The following is a 13,333-nucleotide window of genomic DNA, read 5'->3' as shown; positions in this document are numbered from 1 at the left end:
TTGTAAATAAATGTAACTCGCTACATATCTCCACTCCGGGTAAGGAAGTGACAATTTTCATGATAGTGGCTATGATAGAATCAAGTTGATCAATTTGATGTTGTTGCCGGTGCACTCATTTTTTCGACAGCTTCACAAAAACGATCAATTTGTGCTGATAATTTCACCGCACCTCCGATTTTCTCACTTTTTCTCTCTCTTTTTATTTTCAAGGAATCGAATTCGCATGATTTAGAGTTAAATTTTTTCTTTGTACTCGAACCATGTGACTCGTTATCACTCTCAAGTGGAGTAACATCTTCTACTCCATTGCTAACCTCACTTGGAATAGTTCCAAAGACAGGTGTCCAAGCATGATCACTAGTTGCTGCCTACCTAAAATCTCTACAAATTCTAGTTGAAAACCTTCTATGAGAAAAGTATTGAGCGGAATATATTTTCTTCTCATTAACTGGAATTATTTATAGGGTACAAGTAGGTTAACTATTTCCTAAAATAAAGCAAAGAAAGAATCGGTATAATTACAACCGAATATACAGCAATAAGGAACGAATAATACACTTTAAACTACTTCCTAAATATAGATACACCTAATATACTACCGAATAACACTCCCCCTCAAGTTGGTGCAAAGATATCAATCATGCCCAACTTGCTAACTAGTTCTTCAAATTTTTGACAGTAGAGCCCTTTGGTAAGTACATCTGCGAGTTGTTCTGCTGTTGGAACAAATGGTAAGCATATTTCTCCTCTTTCTAGCTTTTCCTTGATGAAATGACGATCAATCTCCACATGCTTAGTTCGGTCATGCTGGATTGGATTGTGTGCAATGTTGATTGCTGATTTGTTGTCACAAAACAGTTTTATATGGGCTTCCAACTCAATCTTCAATTCCTCCAGAATTCCTTTCAACCAAATCACCTCGCATACTCCTTGAGCCATAGCTCTATACTCCGACTCTGCACTACTTCTAGAGACCACATGTTGCTTCTTTGTCCTCCATGTCACAAGGTTTCCCCAAATGAACGTACAATAAGCTGAGGTAGATCTTCGGTCGTCTGAGTTCCTTCCCCAATCAGCGTCGGTAAACACTTCAACCTGTCTGCTCTGATTTTTAGTGAAGAGTAGACCTTTTCCTGGACTACCTTTAAGGTAATGTAGGATTCTATAGACTGCCTCGAGATGTCTTTCTGAAGGATTATGCATGAATTGACTAACCAGGCTCACAGCATAGGCGATGTCCGGTCGAGTGTGAGCCAGGTAGATCAGTTTTCCAACAAGCCGTTGATATCTCCCTTTATTCGCTGGAACCTCTTATTCTTCTCTTCGGAGCTTGTGATTTGGATCAATAGGAGTAGAACACGGTTTGCAGCCAAGTAGACCGGTTTCTTTCAACAGATCCAATACATACTTTCGTTGGGAGATAGCAATTCCACGGTCTGATCGAGCTACCTCAATTCCCAAGAAATACTTGAGATTTCCCAAGTCCTTAATCTCGAATTGCTTTGCCAGCAATTCTTTTAACTCAGTCAGCTCACTCTCGTCGCTGCCTGTCATCACTATATCATCTACATACACAATTAGAATGGCAATTTTACCTTCTTTGTTATGTTTGTAGAACATTGTGTGATCAGAGTGAGCTTGCCGATAGTCTTTTTCTTTCATGGCCTCGGAGAATCTTCCGAACCATGCCCGAGGAGATTGCTTGAGACCATGCACACATCTCCGCTAGGGTGTTGGTCAAATCCCGGTGGAAGTTGCATGAATACTTCTTCCTCCAAGTCTCCATTCAGGAAGGCGTTTTTTACATCAAACTGTAACAAGGGCCAATCTTGGTTCACGGCTAGGGACAGTAAGACTCGCACCGTGTTGAGCTTTGCTACTGGAGCGAATGTTTCTTCATAGTCCAGCCCATAGGTTTGTGTGAAACCTCGAGCGACAAGTCTCGCTTTGTATCGCTCTATCTGACCATTAGCTTGATATTTGACCGTAAATATCCACTTACAGCCAACAATATGCTTCCCTTTCGGTAAGTGAGTTACCTCCCACGTGTCATTATTCTTGAGTGCTCGCATCTCTTCCAAGACAGCCTCTCTCCACCTTGGAATGCTTAGTGCTTCCTGTATAGAACTCGGGATTTCATCAGTAGTTATGCGGGTGATAAAGGCTCTAAAGGCTGGAGATAGGTTCAGGTAGGATACATAGTTTGACAAGGGATAAAGGGGATGTTTGGTGCATTCTCGAACACCTTTCCTAAGGGCTATTGGGTCCTCAAATTGAGTTTGTAATGGTTCAAAGGTGTTACTTTGTTCAATATGGGCCGGTTCTTCTAAGGTTTCATCAGAAAGAGTGGGAGAATTGTTACCTTGACTGGAGTTTGGATCCGATGAGGACATTGTTTCAAGTATCGGAGACTCGTGACTCCCCCTTGAGTGAACACGTAATTCAGAAGTTGGGTCCTCAGCAGAACTAGTTTGAGTGTCATTATCTGGTGAAATATTTGGTGTGGCATTAACATTATCAGGTTCTAAGTTTTCATTTGTTACTTGCCTTGGTAAAACATCAGTTAATTCCCAAAAACGATCTTCAATATGTGTGATCTCCCCCTGAAGAGAAGTTTTTTCAAAAAAAGGTTTTGATTCAAAAAATGTGACATCACTACTTGTGAAGAGTTTACCCGAGCTTGGATCAAAACATTTAAAACTTTTTTTGAGTCGGTGAATATCCTAAAAAAATGCACTTAATGGCTCTAGGATCTAATTATTCTTATCATGAACATGAATAAAGACAACACGACCAAAGACTTTCAGAGGAACATGTGTAAAGCATCGGTTTTCAGGAAAATATTTTTGAAGAGTATTTATCGGTGTGTTATAGTTCAATACTTTGATTGGCATTCTATTAATTAGATATGAAGCAGTAAGTATTGCCTCACCCCAAAATCTTTTTGGAACATTCATAGAAAACATTAAAGCTCGGGTAACTTCTAGTACATGTCTATTTTTTCTTTCGGCAATACCATTTTGTTGCGGTGTATCAACACACGAATTGTGGTGGATTATGCCTTTTTCATTTAAAAAATCTGAAATTTTGATTAGTCGCAAAGACAAGATGTCGCACACAATGCGTTGACAATGTGTCCGACAACTTGCTTGAACACAGATATGGATAAACAACAAACAGTGCAGAAACAAAGTACACATGATATGGTTACCCAGTTCGGTGAAACACACCTACATCTGGGGGCACGCTGCCAGTGGAAATGTTTTTCACTATCTCGTAGTCAATAGTACACACAAGGTTTATATCTGATTACAATCAACAAATCAATAAAACCTAGAGACTATTACCACCAGTGATCACCTAGTCAGGGACTCCCCCTGAATTTGAGCTCCGTCTCAATTCCACCCTTCGAGCAACCTCCTGGCTCGGATGACCTTTAGTCTTCAGTTGTACGTGAACCTTCAATCACGAGAACACAAAACCCAACTCTCACCGACACTCAATCTTTGTGGAATAGTGTTTGAGAGAAAACACCGCTTATCACCAAAACACACAGCCTCCCAGTCCGCCGGTCTTGCACGTCTAAGAGCTCTGAGTGTTTGATAAAAAACGTCGAGGCTGCTAAGGGGGAGCGCATGGCTTTTATAGCAGCTGTAAAATCCTGGAAAGTATCTCGGGTTTCCTTACCCGGCCTCAAGCAAATATCACAAAGTAAAGACTCCAGCGAGGCGAATATTGTGTAGTGAAGACAGCAGCGAGAGATATCTTGAAATGAAGGCACCAGCAAGGCAGATATCTCGTAATGAATACAGCAGCGAGGCAATAACTCAGCAATAAGTCACCAACGAAGCAATCTGACAAAAACTGGAAACTTGCCTGTAAAAGAGTCTGCACACTGGAGGAAAGATGTCATACCAGAAGATGAAACATAACAACCGACATATTTCCACACATCTTGCACTAAAAAATAAAGCCAATAAAAACGTATCAACAATCTCCCCCTTTGGCTATTTTTTAGGCAAGCACATCCAGGACCAGTTCTCATACCAGCGTCATGACCAGAGAAGAGAGTCAAAATAAATGACCTCATGACGCCTCTCCCCCTGATTTCCTTAAAATAATACCAAAGGCAAGGATAGACCAACGCAGAGGGATGAACAACAGCATGTAAAGGAATGAGAACTAGAACACACGCATATCATAAACCAGCAAAAGTACGATAAAGCTGTCTTACAAAATATCCAGAACACTCAGTCAGAAACACAAGCAACAGAAGCGAAGAAAACCAACAAAAAGATGTCTAAGAGGTAGTTAGATGTTACAGACCAGAACAAACAAACATCAACTAGAGGGATTAGAGACATTGTTGGCGAGACCTTTAGGACCCCGTGAGTCGCTACTGACATCATCTTATGTATCTTCATCATCAGAACAAGCAGAAGGACCCGGCTGAGAGGTAGTAGCACCATCAGCGGTAGAGGCGGGTGTCATGACAGAGATAAGACACTCACAAGCGGTCTTTCTTCGAGTGGAGATTTATATGACTTCCTTGAGAGTAGCGACTTCTTCCAACATGCCTTTGAGGATATCGCTCTTGGCATTTTCCGACAGGGGGGCAACTTTGATGGTACGACCAAGGGAGACAGAAGTTGCGACAGAAGGCATAACGAGATCTCTGGCATGTTTCCCTTCAAATAACACTTAGGACTGAAGGAGAGTTCACTGGGAGGTTTACCTGCAATGTCATCAACCCTTAGCAGATCTCTCTTCTACGCCATCAGCATACCTGACAGGAGAGAGGGGAAGCCAATAGGAAGCTTCACAACATAGGACTTAGCATGCTTGGCCAGGTGGTTGAACACAAACTCCCCAAAGTCGAAAGACGCCCGGGTGCCAATCTGATAAATGAGGCATGCCAGATCTGACTTGATGCTTGAACTGTGAGACGAAGGGGCCCAATTTGAAATACCAATTCTGTACAGAACCGAGTATTTCGCCGAGAGATCTGAGGAGGGCAGAGAACCCTTAGAAGGCCAGGTCTTCTTCTCATCGTTAGTGAGCTCTTTGGCAACCACATCCAAGGAGGGGAACCGATCGACAGTGACAATTTTTCCTCTTCCCAGATACTCGTTGATGGCAGTGGATGAGACATCAAAGCATTGGCCGCGCACGTAGACTTTCCCAAACTCAGGGTGATGAGGCTGATCAACTTCAGAGGACAAATTGACTATGCACTCTTTCACCAGTTTAGGATAATAGGGCCCGATTCCAGAGACAGTTTTGCCGAGTTGAGCATCGGACAAAAGTTCCATGATCACATCAATCTTCAGGGCTTCCTTAGACAGTTCCTTTTCCAGAAAAATAGATCTGTGATAGACATACCTCCATTTTCTGACGCGGTCTTCCTCATAAAAGGAGACATTGTCCAGAGGGGCGGCGGGAACATCCTTGGGAAGCTTTTGACCTCCAATAGACTTCCTGGAGATGTGAGACACGAACTCAGGACAGTTATCTTCCTCTTCCTCCTCAATATCCTTCAGAACATCTGGAATTGGCTCATCAACGGTTTTTCCCTTCAGCTTTTTCTTGTTCAAACCCATCTTCACCGGTTTCTTCATCTTCTTCTTAGCAAGGATGGGAGTGGCAGCATCACTTTCTTCCACCACCTTTCTTTTCTTCTTTCTCTTCTCCGACAAAAGCGTGGCTAGGCACACGTCGTCATCTTTCTGAACCTTCTCTTTCAGAGAAGCAAGAATATCCTTTTCAACATCCTGGACTTGTTTAGTCGTTCCTTCTTGCCCCGGAGAAGATGTTGGCACATCTTTTGTGACCTCTTGACTCAAACCCAACATGCCTCCAACGACATCCACAGGAATAGGCTCTTGAGCATGGGGAAGCGAATCCCTATCCCTAGGAATATCAGTAGGGGTGATAGAGGCAACATGATTACCTTGAACAATCTGGTGAGGGCTTTCGATGAGAGATCCACCGGTGAGGGTTTCTCCTTCTGGAGCATCATCATCTTTTCTTCCTTCATCAGACGAACTACTGGAGCTAACATCTCCTGTAATGTCGGTGATCGAGAGAGCGGCTTTCTTGAGCATGGCGCTTCTGACGGCGGAGAGGGATAGATTCTCAGGGGGAACTGATGACCCAGCGATTGCACCTCCGGCCTGACCATCGGCGCGTTCACTGGGGCGCAGTCCCCGTACCCTAACCCCGTGCATGTTGCTTTCAGCGCCTGGTTTCCTTGTCGTGACATTTTTCTTTTTCATTGTGGCTTTTACTTTCTCTGATGGAGTGGTTGTGCTGATCCCGCTTCTGGTGCCAACCATTTTGAATAGAATTTTTAGAAAACTGTCACACAGGTAACCGTCGAGAAGGATAAACGAGCAAATATGGGAAACAAAGCTCAAGATCAGCGAAAAACAGGAAATTTCAAAATTCGAACAAGAAGTAACTTCCCTTTCTTTCTCGAGAATGGAACCGTCTGCATGGATGAGAGCAAGGCACGGAGAAATACGATGTCGTGACATAAAGTGGGCCTTGATCGATCTTAGGCCCAGAGAAACAACAATTGGCACTTTAGCCCGGCAAAACAGTCGAATGGGCCAACCAGATAAATGGGCCCATGAAATGAAATTCACAACAGACACGCGAACAAGAATCAGAGAAGGATCAGCACAGAAGATAAAACCAAAAATCCCTCCGATAAACAGTAATTGCTATTGATCAATAACGCATAAACCAAGAGAGGATCTGAGATTTTCAAACCGGTTAGCATCCAAAGCCTTGGTGAAAATATCTGCAAGCTATTTTTCTGTGTGGATGTATTCGAGTTTGATCTTCTTTTCTTCTACAAGATCTCGAATGAAATGATGTCTGATCTCTATATGCTTGGTCTTACTGTGTTGAACAGAATTCTTTAACATGTTGATTGCGCTAATGTTGTCGCAGAACAATGTCATGACGTCTTGTCCAACATTATATTCAGTTAGCATCTGCTTCATCCAGAGAAGCTGAGTGCAGCTACTCCCCGCGGCGATGTATTCAGCTTCTGCTGTGGACAAGGAAACACAGTTCTGCTTCTTGCTGAACCATGAGATGAGATTGTTTCCAAGGTAGAAACATCCACCAGAGGTACTTTTTCTATCGACCGTGCTACCTGCCCAGTCAGCATCACAGTATCCCACAAGCGTAGAGGAAGTATCATAAGTATATAAGAGGCCAAAATTGGCAGTTCCTTAGATGTACCTTATGATTCGCTTAGCTTGAGCCAAATGACTAGCTTTGGGATTGGCTTGATATCGCGCACACACACCTACAGAGTAGGCTATGTCTGGTCGGCTGGCAGTGAGGTACAGAAGACTACCAATAATACTCCTGTAGAGGCTTTGATCAACAGATTCTCCATGTTCATCCTTAGAGAATTTGATGTGAGTAGCGGCAGGGGTCCGCTTGTGAGAAGAGCTTTCCAAGCCAAACTTCTTAACCAAGTTTTTGGCATACTTACTTTGGGAGATAAAGATGCCATCTTCCATTTGCTTGATCTGGAAGCCCAGAAAGTAGTTTAGCTCACCGACCATACTCATTTCAAACTTTGACTGCATTTGTCGAACAAAAAGGTCCACCATCTTGGTTGACATTCCTCCAAAAACGATATCGTCAACATATATTTGGGCAATCATAAGATTTCCATTCTCTTTTTTCACGAACAATGTCTTGTCAACTCCACCTCGGGTGTAACCATTCTGCACAAGGAACTGAGTCAGTCTCTCATACCATGCACGAGGAGCCTGCTTAAGGCCGTAGAGAGCTTTTCTGAGTCTGTAGACATGCTGTGGAGAGCTGGGATCTGTAAACCCTTTTGGTTGTTCTACATAGACTTCCTCATTCAAGTACCCATTGAGGAAAGCACTCTTAACATCCATCTGGTAAAGCTTGAAGTGCATGTGACAAGAGATGCCAAGCAGGAGTCTGATTGCTTCAAGTCTTACAACAGGGGCAAAGGTTTCATCAAAGTCTACGCCTTCCACCTGTGTATAGCCCTGCGCCACAAGTCTAGCTTTGTTCCGAGTTATATTACCATGTTCATCAGATTTATTCTTAAAAATCCACTTAGTTCCAATGACATTCACATTGTCAGGTTTAGGAACTAATTCCCAGACTTCATTTCTTTCAAACTGAACAAGTTCCTCTTGCATAGCATTGACCCAGTATTCATCATCAATAGCCTCATTAATATTCTTAGGTACAATCTTAGAGACAAAGAAGAGATTACCAATCATCTCCCGATAATTATTAGGAGGTTTTGGACGAGTCTTTATTCCCTCACTGATTTCGCCAATCACCTCATGAGCAGGATGATTTTTTTGAATTCTTCTGGAAGGAATTCTTTGTTCAGTCTCAGGAAGAGATCCTTCATCTGGAACAATGTCGCTTACTTTGTCATCAGCATCAGTCCTGACATTTGGGTTTCCAGACGAGATGTCGTCCAAAGAGTTTTCAGCATCTGTCCTAACATCTGTGTTACTAGGAAAAACTTCATCCTCATCATTAGTACTGTTAGTAACATCATGATCATCGATAACCACCACATTTATGGACTCCATCATAGTCTTAGTGCGTTTGTTAAAAACACGATAGGCACGACTATTTCTAGAATATCCAAGAAATATACCTTCATCACTTTTAGGGTCAAATTTTCGTCGAGGATCTCTGTCAGCAAGTATATAACAAACCGAACAAAAGACATGAAAGTACTTCACATTAGGCTTTCTCCCCTCCATATTTCATAATGAGTGATCGAAGTACCTGGACGAATAGTAACTCGATTGTGAATATGGCAGGCAGTATTAAGAGCTTCTGCCTAGAAATGTGGTGGAATGTTTTTAGCCAACATCATAACTCTAGCCATCTCTTCGAGGGTTCGATTTTTCCTTTCAACAATTCCATTTTGTTGTGGTGTGATAGGAGCAGAGAATTCATGGGCTATCCCTTCTTCAGTACAGAACTTAGCAAAGCTCATGTTCTCAAATTCCCTCCCATGATCACTCCGGATCCTGATCACTTTGCCGATGCTCTCTCTTTTTTCTCTCTGAACCTTCTTACAAAGAGCTTCAAAAACAACAAAAGTGTCAAATTTCTCACGAATAAATTCAACCCAAGTATACCTGGAGTAGTCATCCACACACACGAACACGTATCTCTTCCCTCCGAGACTTTCGACCTGCATTGGTCCCATCAAATCCATGTGAAGAAACTCCAGAACACGGGATGTGGTAAGATGTTGCACCATCTTGTGAGACTTCTTGACCTGTTTCCCAATCTGGCATTCACCACAGATTTTTCCTTCAACAATCTTTAGATTTGGGACACCGATGATGGCGTTCTCAGAAACAATTTTCTGCATGCTTCTGAGATTAAGGTGACCAAGCTTTTGATGCCACAACTTGGTTTCGTCAACCTTGGTCAAGAGGCAACTGTTGTTTGGTACGGGTGACCACATGTAGCAGTTGTCACGTGATCTGGTTCCTTGCATAAGTTCATCATGTTCCTCATTAATCACCACACACTTATCACGAGTAAAATTAACATGTAAGTTTAGATCACAAAGCTGACTAATACTGATGAGATTAGCAGTAAGTCCTTCTACCAACAACGCCTCAGTCAAGCAAGACATACCAGGATAGTTTAACTGACCTTTACCCACAATTTTGGCTTTTACTCCATCTCCAAAAGTAACATGGCAGTTGGAGTAAGGTTTCACGTTGGTCAGGAAGGTGTGAACACCTGTCATATGACGAGAGCAGCCACTATCGAAATACCAGTCATTTCCGGTGGATGCACTCAGAGATGTGTAGGCAATATTGGCATGATAGTTCGTATTTTTTACTCTCAATTCCAGCCGAGTAGAAGGTTGTTGACGAGGTAGGACATTCCTGTGAATGGACTTTTGCTGACGAACGTTTCTCCCGTATAACCGATAGCAAAATGGTCGAATATGCCCCTTTCTTCCACAATAATGACATACCCAACGAGGTCTGTTGACTAGAGACCTGGTTGGTCCAGAGGGATGATGCCAGGGAAGATCATGAGATTTGTCATTACCAGATGGTTGGGGCAAGTTTCGCGACATCTGGCTAGTCTGCTTTTGGGGAATGAACGTAGTCTGGGATGATGAAGCTCCATGGGTGTATCCAAGCCCCTTCATGTTCTTTGCGGGTTTGCCAATGGTGAGTATTTTTTCAAGGCTGTCAGTCCCAGAGTTCAGCATTCTGACTGATTTAGTCATTTGATCAAGTTCCCCATTCAGCCGACTGACTTCCTTCTTCAGATCCACAATCGTTTCTAGGAGCCTTGCCTTATCTTCTGTCAGAGTAAGAATAAAAGCACACTGTTTTTCGAGAATCTGGGATTCCTCAACCCATTTGGTGTGCATGGTATTGTATGCTTCATTCATAGCATCGTCAGATAGTTCTTCATCTAGAACATATTTCTGAGAGCATTCACCAAATTCATTAGTAGACTCATGAGTATGGACAGAGGCAGTAAAGGCTACAAAGTTACTTATCTGATCTGAGTCGCTATCTTCATCATCTTCATACGAAAGAGTAGCGTTGTATCCCTTTTTCTGTTTCTTGAGGAAGTTGGGACACTCCTTTTGGATATGTCCAAAACCTTCACATTCGTGGCACTGAATGCCTTTGCCTTTGCCAGATCGTTCACCACTTTTACTATTCCTGTGAGGATTAGCATTCTTCTGGAATCGTTGTTGGAAATTGTCCTTGACATCTTGCGAGACATTTTTCCCATTCATCTGATTGAGTCTTTTCATGACCCTGCCATAGTTTTTTGCAAGCATAGCTATAGTATCGTCAATATCATCGTCAGAGTCTGAGTATACCTGTTCCCTTTGTTCATGAATTGAGCTTTTGAGGGCCATCCCTTTGCGTTTCTTTTCCACCTTAGGAAGGGAGAGCTCAAAAGTCATAAGGGATCCCATGAGCTCGTCGAACTTCAACGTCTTTAGGTCATGAACTTCCTCAATGGCCGTGATTTTCATTTTGAACCTAGAGCTCAAGGCTCTCAGGGTTTTTCGAACAAGATCTTCATCTGTCATTGGTTTCCCGAGAGAATAAGATTCATTGGCAAGATCACGAATGCGAACGTTGAACTCAACAACTGATTCATCCTCGAGCATCGTGAGGGCTTCAAATTTGGTTGTGAGATATTGAAACTTCTGCTCACGGACCTCTGTAGTTCCCTCATAGGCAACAACGAGGATTTCCCAGGCCTCTTTGGCAGTAGTGCATGTATTTATCAACCTGAAAACATCTTTATCGTCTCCGTTAAATATAACATTAAGAGCACGAGAGTTACCAAGGGCCGCCTCATCTTCAGTGGGGGTCCAGTCCTTTTCGGGTTTTGTGCCAGTACGGGCTCCTTTGTCATCATTCGTCATAGGAGCTTCCCACCCGTGTATCACAGCTTTCCATGTTCGGCAATCAAGGGACTTCAAGAAAGCGGTCATGCGTGCCTTCCAATAACCATAGTTGGTTCCGTCGAGTACTGGAGGGCGATTGACAGAACCTCCCTCTCGGGAACTATCCATAATAGGCAATCAGAAACAAAAAAAATCCAGGAAACCACCAAAAAGATCAAGGTGCCTGCTCTGATACCAATTGAAATTCTGATTAGTCGCAAAGACAAGATGTCGCACACAATGTGTTGACAATGTGTCCGACAACTTGCTTGAACACGGATATGGATAAACAACAAACAGTGCAGAAACAAAGTACACACGATATGGTTACCCAGTTCGGTGAAACACACCTACATCTGGGGGCACGCTGCCAGTGGAAAGGTTTTTCACTATCTTGTAGTCAATAGTACACACAAGGTTTATATCTGATTACAATCAACAACTCAATAAAACCTAGAGACTATTACCACCAGTGATCACCTAGTCAGGGACTCCCCCTGAATTTGAGCTCCGTCTCAATTCCACCCTTCGAGCAACCACCTGGCTCGGATGACCTTTAGTCTTCAGCTGTACGTGAACCTTCAATCACGAGAACACAAAAACCAACTCTCACCGACACTCAATCTTTGTGGAATAGTGTTTGAGAGAAAACACCGTTTATCACCAAAACACACAGCCTCCCAGTCCGCCGGTCTTGCACGTCTAAGAGCTCTGAGTGTTTGATAAAAAACGTCGATGCTGCTAAGGGGGAGCGCATGACTTTTATAGCAGCTGTACAATCCTGGAAAGTATCTCGGGTTTTCTTACCCGGCCTCAAGCGAATATCAAAAAGTAAAGACTCCAGCGAGGCGAATATTGTGTAGTGAAGACAGCAGCAAGAGATATCTTGAAATGAAGGCACCAGCAAGGCAGATATCTCGTAATGAATACAGCAGCGAGGCAATAACTCAGCAATAAGTCACCAACGAAGCAATCTGACAAAAACTGGAAACTTGCCTGAAAAAGAGTCTGCACACTGGAGGAAAGATGTCATACCAGAAGATGAAACATAACAACCGACATTTTTTCACACATCTTGCACTAAAAATAAAGCCAATAAAAAACGTATCAACAAAATCTCCCATAATTTTATTGAAGTATTCCCTTCCATTATCAGTTCTGAGAATTTTGATATGAGTTTGAAACTGATTTCTTATCATTTTGTAAAAAAAATTGAACGTATTAGCAGCATCAGATTTTTCTTTTAATAAATAAATCCCAGTATTTCTAGTATGGTCATCAATGAAAGTGATAAACCACCTAGATCCTGAGAGATTTGTAACGCTTGAAGGCCCCCACAAGTCACTATGTATTAGAGAAAAAGGTTTACTCGGCATATACTTTAGTGCAGGAAAAACAGATCTTTTATGCTTAGCTAGTTGACAAATTTCACATTGCAAAGAGTCCACATCTTTATTCTTAAACAAAACAGGAAATAAATGTTTTAAGTATCTAAAACTAGGATGACCTAACCGAAAATGCCATAACAATATTTCATCAGATAATGATAATAAACTAGAAGTCTGAGGTTGCTGAATTTGTTTACTCAAGTTGGAGTCTATGTAGAAGAGTCCCCCACTTTCCTTAACATTGCCAATCATCTTCCCCGAGCGCCGGTCCTGAAGAAAGCAACCAAAGGAATTAAAGGTAAACTGGTAGAAAGAATCGAAGACAAGTTTGCTCACAGATAAAAGGCTACATGCAAGATTGGGAACATGTAACACATTATTTAGGGTAAGGAGTGGTGAGACAATGACATAACCCTTTCCAGCAATTGGTAGGAAAGAGCCGTTAGCAATTTTTATC

The sequence above is a fragment of the Urtica dioica genome, chromosome 12 (genome assembly GCF_054948205.1).
Source record: "Urtica dioica subsp. dioica isolate 48M chromosome 12, U.dioica_male_clone48M_v1_H2, whole genome shotgun sequence".
Classification (NCBI taxonomy): Eukaryota; Viridiplantae; Streptophyta; class Magnoliopsida; order Rosales; family Urticaceae; genus Urtica; species Urtica dioica.
The sequence above is the reverse complement of the archived record's forward strand: the minus strand, read 5'-3'. Positions refer to the sequence as shown.